The following is a 17087-nucleotide window of genomic DNA, read 5'->3' as shown; positions in this document are numbered from 1 at the left end:
GTTTTCTTCTGCCACAGTTTTGTGAAGATCAGCTCTTTCTGCTGATATGATTGCATCTTTACTAATACAGATCTTGACTACTATTTCTTGTCCAGGTTTGGAGTACACAACTGAAGTGCAGTTTCAATTAACAAATCCTGCTGTGGAATACCAGTCTAGTTGCTTATGTGTGCTTTCATAAAGTTAATACAGTCTGTTCCTTCCAGTTTCTCTGGTATAGCAGAAAGTCTTAGGTTTACTCTGCATGTGCTGTCCTCTAACTCTGCCATCTTTTGAAAAAGCTCTTCTTGAGTAGTCTCATACTCAGCCATCCTTTTCTTCATTTCGACCTCTGATTTTTGCAGTTCATCTGAATAGCTGTTTAAAGCTTCTTCCATTTTCAGCCTTTTGCTATCTGAGTTGATATACTCCTTCAGTGTTTTATTTATTTTAATCAACTCTGGGCACATTTGACCTATTTTCCTCTAAATTACTGGAGGCCAACTCCTGCACCAAAGCTTGTGCTTGAACTGCCTTTTACTGAACGTCTGCAGGATTCATTCTGGTCACTGTTTTATCTTCACCTTTTCTAGTTGATTTTCTTTGAAGCTGTCTACATTTCTTCTTTGCTGGCATCCAGGCAACGTACTTTCTAAGCAGTAACTGAATTTTACTAAAACTGGCAGAATTATTAGCCTTTATCTCTGTTTCCTTTTTCACATTTAGAGAGCTGAAGTGAAGCTGTTGCTCAGTGTACAGTCATCCTGGAAGCCCACCTACAACTACAGTTTCTATAAGATTAGGTGTATACATCACTTTAAAGCCAGTCGCTTGTAACATCATTTCTTATTCTACATGCTAATGCTAGTCAGTCTTTTATTAATCAGATTTACATCATACCAAATTCACAGTCGTTAGCTGATTTCTTTAATCGGTAGCATACACATCTATTTCTTGTGTAGGATTGTGTGCCTCTTGTATGGGAGAAATGGCAAGTTCACATCTTTTTTTTTTAGCTTCATAATAATTCTAAACAACTTATTGCTGTTATATCTCTGTCCTCTTCAAGAATTGTAAAATCATTTAATACCTTCAAGATTTATTTCACAGCATCATGTAGAAATATGGCATTCTTAAAAGTAAAAACAGTGGTGGATCCAGGAATTTGTAAAAAGGGGGCGCAGCCTAGAAAGTCTGCTAGTCTGGTGTGGGGTGGAAACTAGAGGATAGTAGGGTTCTTTTCAAACCTTTGGGAGTGGGGACCTGTGGAAAGATTACCTTAAGGTGTTCTAACAGCATCTCTGAAAAGACAACAGTATGCATTCATCTGGACATCACTGTGTTGTGGTTGTGGCATTGGAATACAGGCAATTCCTTTCCATGATACAGCAAATTTACAGACAGTACCAGTTGTTTTGAGGCATGCCTGGAAGAGATGTTTTGTTCCCATGCCTAGAGAAAGGATCTATGGAGATCACTGCACTACGCCTGAAAACCAATACAAATAAATGCCAAGTCGCAGTCCCCTTCCATAGTAGTATAGCTTGTATATGCATTATGATAACCTAGCAGAGAGTCACACTGAAGGTGACTTTACGTAAATGATTTCTGTGAAAACAGGGAATTTCATATAATTAAAAATAACATAGTAAGTTAATGAAGAATGTGCTACAAAAAAACTCCCAAAAGTATGCAGTCAGTTTATTTATTAACAATGTATAAAGCAAATGCAACCACTGTAGCATTTCCACAGAAAGTTGTAACTCAAAATCTCTTCAGTGTTATGCAACATCAAACACAAACCACAGGCACAAACTTTTGGGTCAATCGGCAAAGATTCCTGTCAACTGAACACAACTTTTAGAGTTTCAAAAGACCCCTACTATCCTCAGACATGCTTATAAACACAGAGCAGTAAGTACACATGATCAAAATATAAAACAAAACATACTACCTTCAAAGTGGACACTTGACAACACATGCAGACATGTTCAATTTAAATACATCCTCTTTATCTATTATATTTGTAACATCATCTGAAATAAAAATAGAAAAACCTGCTTCCACATAACTTAAATGTCTAAGGATTACTAGCATAACATTTACATATCAAGTTCCTCAACTTGTAATTCCTAATAACAAGACTTGCAAGCAACTAAAAGCAGTCTTAATAAATGCATACAGCATTAAACATAGTTGGCTCAACTAGAAATATTCCTGAAAACTCACTCCCTGGGTGTATTAGGAATTATTCAGTCCTGAGAAGAAGATACACTAAACCTCAGACATCACTTCCCAATCTACAACTACTTTTTAACGCTCAACCACAAAAAAAAAAAAAAAAAAACAGCACTTGGGAGATTTACTTCTCCTCCTTAAATAATACCTACAGAGGTCAACCAAAAATCCAAGATTCATCACCCAAAGAGTTTCCCTACTTCCCCACATTGAATGGCCATAGATCCATAGATTATTTACCTCAGTTAAACTTGTATACAAGTTACAAACTGTTGTGCATTTTTATTACAAACTATGTATAACTAAAAAACTGATCTCTTATACTGTAAAACTGTACATTGTGTTGTAAAATTGGATTAGGAGCCTCCATTGAAAATGGGCACATTTCTGGCACATTATCCCGGTAAACAAACCAAATAAATAAAATAAAATCCCCACTAAAAAAAAAACTCCACCTACATTAATTATTGCAGTATTGTATAATGAGTTATCCATTTCTGACTAGTCTCTCCTGTTTAATAAAACAGACCCCTCAGAAACAAGCACATCATTAACTGACATATTACTTTACTAGAAAAAAATACTTTTCAGTAATTGCAAGGATTTTATAATCAAGCACAAATCACTGGATAACAAATGAGCTAAAACCCCAGACTGAGAGAAAATGCATGGTAGTAGTTGAAATGATCTTAAAACACACAGATTAGGGAGAAAAGTTTACTACTAAGATACCTAGACCAAAAAAATTGGCTTTAGGTGTTATACAAGTCATTCACTTGTAGTAACTCCAAATATTATAATAAATCCTAGAAGTTCTTCAGTCTAGTGAACGGTTTCTCTTGTACAATAAATAAAAACCTTCATAAAATGGACTTGAGTGCACTGGGTGAAGCCTGTCTCCTCACAACATCATTAATGAATTCTAAAACTACCTTCACTACTTTCCCAACTACTGGGAAAGAAATGCTCCTAACACATTAATAAGACAGCCTTTTCATTATTTCCTAAGCTTCAGGCCTTTTTTCAAAGCCATGCAAATAATTGCTTTTCTGTCACACTAGCTCCCCAAAGGAAGCATCATTTCCGTTTAGCTGCTCATCTCCCACCTGGTTTGAATGAAAATATAAATATAAAATGTTTTTTAACTAACAGAAAACCTAATATTGATTGTCTTTGACCCAATAAGGGTTACATGTAGTAAGGTTTGTTTAATTAGCTTTGAATTGGTTCATTGTTAATTGAATTGTGTATAAATATGTTTTTTTTTAAAGTGATGTCAGTTTCTGATGAAGTCTTCAGACGAATAGCGGTAATGAAGAAATTTTACGCCAAGTACTAGTCAGGTTCCTTTCGAGCACTTGTTTAGTGTTTTCAGTGGTTTTTTTGAATATAAACAAAACATGTTTATTTCTTCCTAGGATTCAGTGTGGATTTTGTTCATGTAGAAGCAGTCGGACTGCTTTGTTTACCTTAATAGAACCATCCAATTAAATATAGACACATCCTAGTAAGTATAGGTAAAAGCAATTTAACTGGTCAGTATTCATCAGCTTTACAGACACTTTCAGTCTGACAGGTCACACTCTCTTTCAGGATGCCTTGCTTTGAACTGTAAGCGACAAAGCCCCTCTAATGCTTCAAGGATGTTGTTAGAAACAGATGCTTCAAAGTAAAAATAGATTTAGCCACCTTATCCTCTTTCTCTTGGTTCTCCTGGACTGCCATATAATTTACAACCACCAAGAACCAAAGAAATGTAGCAAATGGTACAGAGGGTTAAGACTGACAGCTGTAGTTTCTTGGGTACAAGGTTTAATATCTTCAGCCCTCATTTGCTTACTGCGTGACCCTGAATTAGTCAGTTAACCAGACATTGCTCTCTCGTTGTCCCCAAAAAGGGATGTGTGTGCCCAGTGGGCCTACCTTGTTATCAAATGGGTTTTTATAACATATAAGCTTCCAGCACAACACAGAGATTGCAAGATCAAAAATAAAAGCCTATCCTGTACAAGGATAAAGGCCTGTTTACTCTTCCTCTGAAGGAAAATAACAGGGAAAGGAAAGCTGCTGACCTATGTAGAAGACAGCCTCCCCATTATATCTGTATCATCAGACTTCTTTACAAACCAATGCAAATAACAATTGCTCTTCCATCATACCAGAAGAAACAGCACTGTTGGAGACTTGTTAAAGATAAATAGTGGGTTTGTCGTAGTGGTTAAGGTCATTGCCTCATAGGCACAAGGTACAAGGTTTGATTTTAATCTTGGGTTAGTGGCTAGACTTTAAATGGTCCTTCAGAGCAGTTAGCCTATTCACATAAGAGTCTAATAACCAGTAAAATAAAAAGCCATTCTTTATTTGCATAATTAATATTTAAACGTCTTGAATTAGAAAGTGTTCCTATTCTTCATCAGTCATACAACACTGAGAACTACTTTCTTAGATCCATAGTCTTCAGTGGCCCTTCATCACCACTGTAGACATACAGCAAACTTCACTGAACAGACCATAGTTTTTAAGATGTTCTTCATCTCACATTGCTGCAGTCATAACCTGTGGGTAGTCCGCTGTCCTCGGTCGGCCCGAATACCAAAGTATTAGGCTGGCGTCGGTCATGGGCGCTCAGATCTGACGTCAATGCGCCATGGTATTAAAGCACATGACCGACGTCATATCCTCAGTCTTTTTTGCCGCATGGTCCGAAGCAGAAGCAGCGTTTGCAAGTGCTGTTCGGCGTTCTGAAATTTTCGTAATTCTGAGTTTCAGACCGAAACCAAGTTGGGCTAAGTACCCCGTTGGGGAATATTTTTGTTTTTTCTTGCCTCAGTTAATTCCGGATGTCAGAAAAAGTGAATAATTGCATTTCTTGTGGGAAACAGATACCGCATAGGGATTACCACTCTCTCTGTATTCCTTGTTTGGGGCCTGTGCACGACGTAGTCGGGTGTCGCTTTTGTGCTAGATTTAATAAGCGCACCATTAAACGTAGGTTAGATTGCGCTAGGCTTGTCTTCGGTAAGCGGTGTAATTACAATATGCCGTCAGATCCTCCGACGCCCGCTACCGCTAAGAAGCGCAAGGAAAAATCGTTAAGGTCCAAGCAGGATGAGTCGTCCGTTCCGGACGCCGGTTCTTTAGAAACTACGGTGGAATCTGTAGATCCAGCCGAGGTTTCAGCTGAGTCTCAGGGGGAGCCGTTAATTTTGCAAGATGTGGCCTCTCAGGAGTCAGGTCAGGCTGAGGGGGCCTCCCAGGTTGCTGTACTCCCTTCTTTGCCTAAGGTGGTTAGGCCTTCTCCTTCTGTCTCTAAGGTACCTTCCAAGGTCAGGCCTGGTTTGCCTTCCTCAGGTGTCAGTCCTAGTTCTGCAGGTTCTGTGCCTAAAAAACACATGCTTAAAATGGCAGAAGATTTGATTTCCTTAATCAGGGGTTCTATGCCCCCTCCAGATAAGAGGCCTAGGGTGGAGCCAGAGGTGGAAAGTTTGGAACAGGCTTCAGATTACTCAGAGTCTTCGGCTGAAGACATTCAGGATTTTCCTCCTTATTCTGATTCAGACGCAGAGGATTCCAGTCCTTCTGCTTCTCCTCCAGAGGATTTTTCTTTTTCAGAAACCCTGCATTCTATGAGGGAGCATTTTAAATGGGAAGGTCAGGATTTCTCAGATTCCCGAAAGAGGCTTAGGGAATTTTTGTTTTTACCACAACATCGGCCCTTGGCTATACCTCCTGTTTTGGATGTTGTTCAGGAAGTTTTCTCTGTGGCTTCTCTTAATCCAGACTCTTTGCCTCCTGCGCCAGTTAAACCAGATAGGTATTACAGAGTGCCAGAGGCTCATAAATATCTGTATAAGAGCCCAAGGGCTGACCCAGAAACTATTAGCCAGGGGCCTAAGGGTGTCAGGGCTTCTGTTGTAAAGAATCCAGTTCCTATGGATAAAGATTCTAGAGCTTTGGATAGGTGGGGTAAAAAAGTGTATACCTCTTCCACTCTAGCAATGAGGGCTTTGAATTGCCAGTTTCATATGTTGAAGTACCAGAATTTTCTCCTTACTCAGTTAAAATCTAAGGTAGATGCTTTGGCAGAGGGCATAGAGTGTAAGGAATTACAGGATTTGGTTCATGCCTCTGATCAGGTGGGTAAGCATTCTCTGCAGTGTGGTTTCGATGCTTTACAGGCTTCTTCCAGGGTGGCTGCCACTGGATCAGTTATTCGCAGGCACGCCTGGCTTAAGGATCAGAATTTGTCAGAGCATGTTAAAGCTAGAATTTTGGATGCTCCTTTGCAGTCTGAAGTTTTGTTTGGTTCTCCTGTGGAGTCTGTCTTAAAGAAAATGGAAGACAAAGCTAAGTCTATGCAGACTGTTAAAGATTTTTTGCAGGTGCAGCCCCCTAAGTTTAGCAGGAATTGGCCTACTAAGGGATGGGCTTACCCTTTTTCTGATTTACAGTCTAGGAGCAGATCTAGACGTGGTAGGGGCAGAGCTCAGGGTTCCTTCAGGCCTAGAACGTGGAGTTCCCCTGCACAATCTACAGGTGAGGGCAGGGGCCAGTCCTTTCGTAAACATGCCCAATGACCTGCATCTTCAGCTGCCAGATCCTTCCTGTCTGGCAGCTCCTCTGGGAGGAAAGTTGGCACTCTTCAAGCAAAACTGGCTTTTAGTCACCCAGGACAAATGGGTGTTGGACATTATAGACCGAGGCTACAAGTTTTATTTCCACACATTGCCTCCTTTCAAAGGCATGCCAGACGTTCCTCCTCAGCAAAGGGTAGAGGCTCACAAACATATTTCGTTACTTCTTCAAATGGGGGCTATACAGCAGGTCCCTCTGTCAGAAGTGGGCCTAGGATTTTATTCTCGCCTGTTTCTTGTACCAAAGAAAGGAAACACTTGGAGGCCAATTTTGGATTTATCTATCCTCAACACATACCTGGACATTCCAAAATTCAAAATGTTGACGTTGCAACAACTTCTGCCTCTGTTGGGCAAAGATCACTGGATGGTAACTCTGGATCTCAAAGAGGCTTATCTTCATGTTCCTATCAGGCCCAGTTGCAGGAGATTCCTGCGCTGGCTGGGACTTTACATTATCAGTTCTCTGCATTGCCCTTTGGCTTATCTACTGCGCCCAGGGTGTTCACAAAGGTTCTGGCTCCGGTGATGGCCTTCTTCAGGTTAAGAGGAATACAAATTTATCCTTATTTGGACGATTGCCTGATTCTTGCTCAAGACAAAAACAAGCTACTTCACCATCTACAGTATGTTATGGCAGTGTTAAGGTGCCTAGGGTATTCTGTGAACGAAACAAAGTCCAGTCTAGTACCCTCTCAGGAAATGTGCGTTCTGGGTGTGAGACTGAATACAGCTTCCCAGATGGCTTTTTTGACCCTGGACAAGCAAAGGAACCTTACACTTTACTTCCAACAATTGTCTCTACGGTCCAGGCTGACTGCAAGGACAGTCCTTCAAGCCTTGGGGTTCATGGCATCTTGTATTCTGGTGCTTCCCAATGCCAGACTGCATATGAGGAAGTTACAATGGTATCTCAAAAATGTATGGACGCAACACTGCCACGATCTGGACACTGTCATTCAGATAATACCTTGCATTCAAAAGGAATTTTTGTGGTGGGCTCAGGAATGTCACCTAAACAAGGGACTCTCTGTGACCCGACCAGAGGCGAGTCAGATCTTAACGACAAATGCCTCGGACAAGGCTTGGGGAGCACACCTCAATGGAAAATGGGTTCAAGACACGTGGCCTGCCAGACTTCAACATTTACATATCAACTTGAAGGAGATGTTAGCAGTCCAATTTGCATTGATGGCTTTCAAGGATCTACTTCACCCAGGACAAGTGTTGATTCAAACAGACAACACAACTGTCATGTGGTACATCAACAAGCAAGGGGAAACCCATTCGTACCTTCTTTGCAGGCAAGCTATGATTTTGTGGGAGACTGCTCTCAGTTTGCACTTCACTCTTCAGGCAAGGTTTCTGCCAGGAGCACAGAACTCCTTAGCAGATGTTTTGAGCAGACATATGGTGGATCCCCACGAGTGGAAGTTGGATCCTCATGTATTTCGACAGTTGACAGTGATATGGGGGACTCCAGACATAGATCTGTTCGCTTCTCCACTAAATTTCCAGTTGCCAAAGTTTTGCACAAAGATGTTTCATCCAACAGCTTGGAAAGTGGATGCTCTATCATTCAGTTGGAGCAATCTTCACATCTATGCCTTTCCTCCTCTGCCTCTCCTTCCCAAGGTGCTCTTGAAGGTCAGACAAGACAAGCCTCCATGATTCTAATAGCTCCAGATTGGCCTCGACAGCACTCGCACCCTCTGCTGAGGACTTTAGTACCGGAGCCTCCTTGGCCTTTGCCTTCAATTCCACACCTTTTGTCTCAGGCAGGCAATCATTTCCTCAATGTCAGGATTCAGTCCCTGCATCTAACAGCCTGGCATATTCTGTTCTAGAACCTGGAGGGTCGCAGCTTCCTCAACAAGTTTTGAATGTTATTTTGGAGGCCAGACGGCCTAGTACAAGGAAAGTTTATGCTGATAAATGGAGGAGATTTTTTATTTGGAGCAAAGCAAAGAGCTTTGATGTTTCCAGGCCTGATTTGAGTGTTTCTCTTCAATATCTTACAGAATTATTAGACAAGGGTTTGTCTTTCTCCTCTGTAAAAGTTCATGCTGCAGCCTTTTCTGCTCACTATGACTGTGACCCACCATTATTCTCTTATCCTTTGTTTAAGCAATTCCTCAGAGGGGCAAAGAACATAAGACCCCCGCGTAGAGCTCCTACTCCTTCCTGGGATCTCAATTTTGTGTTGGAAAAACTTACTTTACCTCCTTTTGAACCTGCAGCTACGTCTGAGTTAAAGTTTTTGTCTTGGAAGACTGCTTTTTTGTTGGCCATTACGTCTGCTAGAAGGGTATCTGAATTACAGGCTCTAATGGCAGTTGAACCCTTCCTGATTTTTCATAAGGATAGGGTATCTATGCGTACTAACCCTACTTTTATGCCTAAAGTGGTTTCAAATGTGGCCTTGAACCAATCTATTCATTTGCCTACTTTTTATGCTGATCCCCAAAATAAAGGGAGAAAATTTTGCACACTTTGGATATTCACAGGCAGTTGCGTTATTATTTGAGCAGGACTAAAAGGTTCAGACAGTCTCAACAGTTATTTGTTTCTTTTGCTTTGGGCTCTCAGGGGAAACCTGTTTCAAAACAAACTATTTCTAAGTGGATTGGCCATTGTATTACTTTTTGTTATTCTCATCATGGTAAGGAGATTCCGGCTGGAATCAGACCTCATTCCACTAGGGCTACTGCCACTTCTACTGCTTTTTTAAGGGGTGTAGCTACTAAAGATATTTTGGAAGCAGCTACTTGGAGTTCAGTGCACACTTTTTCTAAACATTACCATCTCCCTCTTTATTCCAAATCTAGGGCTGGGTTTGCCACTGCAGTCTTACAGGGCATATTAGCAGCTCCCAATGCTTTATGATTTTGCCAACCTCCCTTTACCTTTGCTTTGGGATTCTACCCACAGGTTATGACTGCAGCAATGTGAGATGAAGAACATAATACAGTTTTGTACCTACCATAAATGTAGATGTTCGAAGATCCACATTGCTGCAGTCCAATTTACCCTCCCTCCTTCCCCTCTGTAGTTTGGAATGGTTGTATGGTTTGGGTTGTAGATGTTGTTTGTACATGGGTTTTGGAGGTTTTTCTATTTTTGGCTGTGGCCTTTCTTTTTAGGGCCTTCTGACATCTGGGGCAAGAAAAGACTGAGGATATGACGTCGGTCATGCGCTTTAATACCATGGCGCATTGACGTCAGATCTGAGCGCCCATGACCGACGCCAGCCTAATACTTTGGTATTCGGGCCGACCGAGGACAGCGGACTACCCACAGGTTATGACTGCAGCAATGTGGATCTTCGAACATCTACATTTATGGTAGGTACAAAACTGTACTTTTTTGTGCCTTACAGTTTAAGGAATTTCTGCTTTCCAGTTTAAAAGAAGCCCGTCCCTACCCCTTAACTCTGTTGCAGATTTTAAAATTTGCTTTTAGTGATATAGTGTAACTTCTCAATGAGCAGCAGAATAGCCCACAAACCTTCAGATGTATTATACGTATCAAACCAATGATTTAGGTATTTACAAGCTTGTATACATACACACACACATATTAAGTGCTAGTTCTGAAATATGCTGTAGCAGTTTTCTCAGATGCCATATACATGAAAACAATCATTCACTCACAGAAAAGACATAACAGTGCATGCTACAATACTTAGAACTTCTCATTTCCAAAATATAACTGCCTCTTTGGAAAATGTAGAACCAAAATTCCAGCCACATCTGGTAACCAAATGCACAGAATGAAGGAATCAGCTAGGAGCATAGTATCAATAAAAAGGTTTATCCATTTTATTTAAAGTTAAAAAACACAGAGTTTAGCTTTTCTGTACAAAAAGTGAACACTTTCATCCCACAATACTCTGTAAGGGACTTTGTCAGCACTGAATGACTCTTCAAACACACTCATTTATATACAATAATTAACTGAATAACATGACCCCAGGTCATTCAAATAATAGCATTCTCCATTAAAATTTAAAAACGTATTACCGCAAAAAAGAATATATAATAGTTCATAGTACTCCTAAAGGCTTTACCCTTAATAAAACATAAAAGTGTACAACTAAAAATGTTCATGACCAAAGAAATAATTTGTAAAACATATAATACACGTAATCATAATATCCTTAAATCTATTAAATAAGCCTGCCTAGAAAATATTAGAAGAGAGTGGCAAAATTGATTAAAAGAATTTTTATAAAGAAGGATAAATAGTAACTTAATGTTTTATAGTATTCATTGGAAAATGTACTGCCAGAAATATACTACAAGTGGTACATAGTTGAGCGCGTACCTCGTTTGGTGGTACATTTTCCTTTTAACACTTTAATTTAAAAATAAAGTGTATAAGGGTTGAAAGGAAAAGTATTACCAAACATAGGTTCATAGGTTCATACTAGGCTATCTGCCCTGGGACAATTATAAGCCTAGCCCGATTCTGTATGGCTTACGCCACCCCTTGATTTGAGTATACTGTGCCCTTTTTAAGGTTTAGTTTACTGTGCCTCTGTCTAATAGTGACACGGGAGTAATCCCTGGGACAAACCTACGATCCCCCATCCAGTTATCGAGATTCTTCTTGAAGAGATTCAGTGAGGTGCTCTGCCTCACATGAACTTGAATTCTATTCCAGAGCGAAGGGAGCCTCTGGGTTATGAACCTGTCCCTCCAGCAAGTTCTATTTATTTCCGTGCTGAGGTTCAAGTCCCTCGAGCGTGTGGCTCTAAGGGATTTAGATTTACTGAGGTGGAGCATGTCCATTAATTCTGGATTTGACATAGCTTTGTATGTCAGGCATAGATCGCCTCGAAGTAGGCGGTATGCAACTGAGTAGAGCTGGAGTTTTTTTTAACCGGGCAGCATATGGCATCTGTTTGAGACCCTTGATCCTCTTGGTGAGATACTTTTGGGGTCTTTCTAATTGCTGCAGGTGTCGGGTAAGGTACATCCCAAAAGGGGCATTGTATTCTATGATGGGCCTGATGAGGGATGAATAAAGGGGCACGATTACCTCTCTTGATCTAGATGTGAAACCCTTCGTGATGAGGTGGGCTATGTAGAAGGTCTTTCTAACCACTTTGGCAATGTGGTATTCAAAGGAGAGATTGCTATCAACTTGGGTCCCCAGGTCCCTAATAACTTTCTCTGTACTTAATGGGTTTCCGCCTATGTGGTAATTTGTGGGCACATTGTTTTTGCCAAAGGGTATGACTAAACATTTTTTGGCATTTAGCTTTAAACCATGGTGCTGGCACCAGTTATCTTTCTCTGTGAGACCTTTTTGAAGGATGTTTGTGTCAGCTGGAGAGTTGATTATGGCGCCCAGTTTGCAGTCGTCTGCGAACTTGGTGAGCCATAGTCCTCCCACGTTTGCCTGTACCTCGGAAAAGTATATACCGAACAAGAGTGGTCCCAGGACAGAACCCTGTGGGACGCCACTTGTGACCGGTTTGAGTCTGACATGGCTCCAGCAACTCTCACTCTGTGGGTTCTGTCTTTGAGCCAGTTTGCGACCCATCTTGTGACATAGGGGTTTATATTTAAGCTGGATAGCTTATCTATGATGCCAGTGGGGTATTGTGTCAAATGCCTTTGCAAGGTCCAGATAGGCTGTGTGGACTACCTTCCCTTCATCTATGGCTTTGGTGACTGTTTCAAAGAAGTCAACCAGATTCAAAAGGCAGGATCTGCCCTTGACAAAGCCGAACTGGGTAGGATCTAGTGTCTGTAGGTCCCCAATGTCTTTGTTTATGAGCTCCATGATGATCCTCTCCATAGCCTTGCAGACTAAGCTAGTCAGGCTTATGGGCAATAGTTTCCAGGGTCCGTAGAGGCTCCACCTTTGTGGAGTGGGACCACTGTTGCTGTACGCCATTCTGTGGGCACATATCCTGTAGTGAGGCTGAGATTGTATAGCTGTTTTATTTGAGGGATTAGTTCCTCTTGGAGTTCATGTAGGATGCAACCTGGGACGCCATCTGGTCCCATGGAAGCAGTGTTTTTGCTTTGGAGAGGGCAGCCTTCACCTGAGCATCTGAGATGTTTGGGAGGCAGCCCTCTGCCGGGATAGATACTTGCTCTTTTCGGGGAGTTTGCACTGAACCTGTCTGCCAGGATATTGGCGATGTCTGTGGGTTCAGTGTATTTTTGTCGCTTAGAATCAACTCAGAACAAGTCCGGGAGTTGCATCCCAGGTTTCTAACATAACTGAAAAAGCCTTATGATTGTCTTTGGTGTCCTGTGCAATTTTTCTCTCGAAGCTGGCCTTGGAGGATTTTATGAGGGATCGTAATTTTTTGCTAGTACTGATCAGAGATGCCTTCCCTATTAGGGATTTTGCTCTATCATGTAGTAGCTTCCTCCTTCTGTTGTACAGTTTATTTATGGCAGGGGTCCACCAGACTGGATGCCTGCCTTTGGATGATTGGGTCTTGGTTTTGTGTGGGATAGCATGATCCATGCATTCCTGGAGATGTCCGTAGAATGCATTTATATAGGATTCTGCAGTTTGGGCTGTAGTTTCCACTGGCCCTGGGGCCTTGAAGGATTCCATTTCGGTTTTGAGAAGTGAGAAGTTCACTTTTGAGAAGTTTTTCACTGTGGTTTTCTGGGCTGGGGGTGGGGTCGGGATGTGGACATCCAGTGAAATTAATTTATGGTCTGATCTTAACAATGAGGGATATACTTCTGGTGTGGAGCATAGAGTCCCCATGTTGGTAATGATCAGGTCTAGTATGTTGTCCCCTCTTGTGGGAGTGGTGACTAGTTGTTCCATAGCATTTGAGTTTATAATTTCCAGGAATCTTTGGGCTAAGGTGCTGGGGCTTGAGTAGTGCTCCCAGTCAATGTTTGGGTAGTTGAAGTCGCCCAATATAATGGTGTTCGGAGAGATCTTCATGTTCTCCAATGTTTTCAGGAAAGCCAAATGGGATTCCTGACTTTGAGAGGGTGGTCTGTAGAATGCTATAAACTGAAAAGCAGTCTTGCCCACTGTTAGTTGCACATGGATGGTCTCCGATACGCGTGCAATGCCACTAACCTGGAGGTGTGGATATCCTTGATAAATATGGAAACTCCCCCTCCTTTTCTGGTTCGGTCCGGGTTTTGGGGACGAAAAGCATGATACGAGGTATAGCCTGGTAGTGCTGGGGTGCTCTCTGGAGCCTTGAACCAGGTTTCTGTCACTGCACAGATATCGATGTTCTCCATACTGAGGAGAGCTTCGAGTGCATGCATCTTGAGGTTAAGACTTCTGGCGTTTAGCAGCATTACCCTTAGTTTCTTGTTCCTTGTGCTGTCTATGGGGGTGGGTTTGACTTTTGAGCCTTGCCTAAAAAAGGCACTATGGGGGTGGAAAGAGCCTTTGCCAATATCCGAAAGCCCAGTGGTGACAGGTGCAAGCCGTCCATAGCGAAGCAACGTGGCTTGTCGAGCATGTCATCCCAGGCTGACAGACACTGGATCCCCTTTGAATGACACCAAAATTTTAGCCAATTGTTAAAATCGATCATTTTGTCTTTGTACTGTGGCATCATTCTAGGTGAGGGTAAGATGCTGCTCAAGGTCAGGGTCATACCAGCCTGGGCTACATGATCAGAGAGCTCCTCTATGTCTCTTTTCATGTAGTCCAGGGAGGTACGTCTCAGGTCATTCACACCAGCATGTACAATGACCGAGTCATATTTGTATTTGCTTTGGAGTGACCTGAGTGCTTGCGTTATGTGTTGGATCCTAGCACCCGACAGGCAGCTCACCGTGACCTTCTCTTTATTCAGCCTGGTGAGCGGGACGTCAGTGTGTCTGACAGAGTCACCTATAACAAGAGTATCAGGTGTGTTATTCAGCCTTAAGGGCTGTGGCTGCTTGGCACACTGACTTTGTGGGTTATGTGTTGTGTGTGTTTTGTTTTGAGGTAGCATTTGCTTGGATGTCTGCTTTGGAGGTCTCTGTTGCTTAGGTAGATTTTTATTTAAAGCCTCCGAGTATGTTTTTGTGTATTTATGTGTTTGGTTCGCTGATGTGGTGGGACTATGTGATACTGGAATTGTGTTGTGTGAGGTTACCTTCTCCTCCTGACTGGTTACACCCATTTTGAGATTTGAGAGCTCAGCCTCCAGTTTGGCTAAATAGTTGCATCTCTCACATATATTTGAACCTGTTTGGAGGAGGAGAGGATTGTCCGTGTACATGAGACAGTTGTAACATTGCCTCAAAATTCCCAGATTCACCAGCTGGACTGGAGAGGAAACCATTGACTGACCTTTGGACATGCTAGAGTAACAGGGAAACTGAATTTAAGACGGACCAATAGAGGACAGGGTAATCGTAGAGAGTATAAGAGTAAGTAGTGCTTATGGTTTAATAGTGCTAACTTGTAGGATTACTTAACTGGACCAGTGAAGGGCCTTAGAATGAGAATATGGTGTTTAAATTGAGAGATAGAGCAGTTCTAAGGGAAAAAGTGAAGAGCAGACTTTGTGGAGCCAGGAATAGTTTAAACCCAATTAGGTGGCGCTGCCCGTTGTTGCGCTATGCTGGATGAAGATGGAGTTTTGGAATTGACCCAAAATGGCCAATAAAACTACAGTTTCAAGTCAGTAACCACTCCCACAGGGGCAGGCAGGCAGGCTGCTAATGTTTTTCACTGCCACTGATCAACAGAGAGACTTTCCTTTAGCCCAAGCAAAAAATGGCCTCACAGAAACTTAGAAACAGTTCAAGAACAGCAAGCCTGTAACTAAACTTTTTCAAATCTCAGAAAAGTGGGAAAAAAGCAAGATTTTTTTTTGTTTTTTCAGAGATAGCAGAGGTTAACAAGTATCAACAAGTTATAACAGTGCAGTAAATGACCCCACACAAGAGTGCTAGGCCAAAGACAGATAAAATGCAAGTTTTGAGAAAAAAACGATTTTAAAAATAAGTGCAAACAGGAAATTCAGTAAACAGCTCTAGGTTGTGCTGTAAATACAGTTACTAATGCAGAAATCAAATTTAACAAGCCAGAAAATGCTCGAAATAGGTGGCTATGCAGAAAAACTTAGCAAATAAACAGAGGAAAAATACTTAAAGTCTCAAAAGTGGCTCCTTTCTTCTCTCAGCGTTTTTTCCTCTTGGTGGGTGCTTCACCAACAGCCAACAAGCCTGAAAAGACGCCAAAACCACGAGGCAACCAGGTTTTAAGAGAGGAAGATGAAGGAGTTTTGGAATTGACCCAAAATGGCCAATAAAACTACAGTTTCAAGTCAGTAACCACTCCCACAGGGGCAGGCAGGCTGCTCAATGTTTTTCACTGCCACTGATCAACAGAGAGACTTTACTTTAGCCCAAGAAAAAAATGGCCTCACAGAAACTTACAAACAGTTCAAGAACAGCAAGCCTGTAACTGAACTTTTTTAAATCTCAGAAAAGTGGGGAAAAAAGCTAGATTTTTTTTGTTTTTTTGTTTTTTCAGAGATAGCAGAGGTTAACAAGTATCAACAAGTTATAACAGTGCAGTAAATGACCCCACACAAGAGTGCTAGGCCACAGACAGATAAAATGCAAGTTGAGAAAAAAACGATTTTAAAAATAAGTGCAAACAGGAAATTCAGTAAACAGCTCTAGGTTGTGCTCTAAATACAGTTACTAATACAGAAATCGAATTTAACAAGCCAGAAAATGCTCAAAATAGGCGGCTATGCAGAAAAACTTAGCAAATAAACAGAGGAAAAATACTTAAAGTCTCAAAAGTGGCTCCTTTCTTCTCTCAGCGTTTTCTCCTCTTGGTAGGTGCTTCACCAACAGCCAACAAGCATGGTATGCTCATAACTGTGAATGGCTATGGCGATACTTTTTCCCATTGAGTACTGCAGCAAGACATGTTTCTGACTAGCACGAAAAAAGAAAATTAAAGTTACCTCATACTCATAAGAGCTACTGTAACTTCTCACACTAGCTAGGATAAAATATTATTGACTTTGGCTGTACTCCAGGTCTGGAGCTACTTCAAGCAGTTCTTCTAAATTAGTATTTCCTGCTAATTTATATTATAGGATCATAGGAAGTTACTAGGCTATTGGCCCTGAGGCCCGTACAAGTCTAGCCAGGAATTTAGCCCATGTTCCAACAAGTTAGCACTCTCTATCAGGGATGTAGGTGGAAGCCCAAGGGTGTATTTTCTGTTCCCCATCCAGTTATCCAGGTTGTGCTTAAAAAGGGTTAATGA

General features: G+C 41.6%; 1 protein-coding gene across 1 annotated transcript in view; it reads left to right on the top strand.

Annotated features, from left to right (window-relative positions):
- LOC122797753 (trafficking protein particle complex subunit 9-like) overlaps window positions 1-17087 on the top strand; it is a 3992710-nt gene that overhangs the window by 1624461 nt on the left and 2351162 nt on the right. The gene's annotated exons all lie outside the window — the stretch shown is intronic.

The sequence above is a fragment of the Protopterus annectens genome, chromosome 3.part1 (assembly GCF_019279795.1).
Source record: "Protopterus annectens isolate FY-2018-M chromosome 3.part1, PAN1.0, whole genome shotgun sequence".
In the NCBI taxonomy this organism is placed as follows: Eukaryota; Metazoa; Chordata; order Ceratodontiformes; family Protopteridae; genus Protopterus; species Protopterus annectens.
Note: the sequence above shows the minus strand (reverse complement) of the source record. Positions and strands in the feature narration are given on the sequence as shown.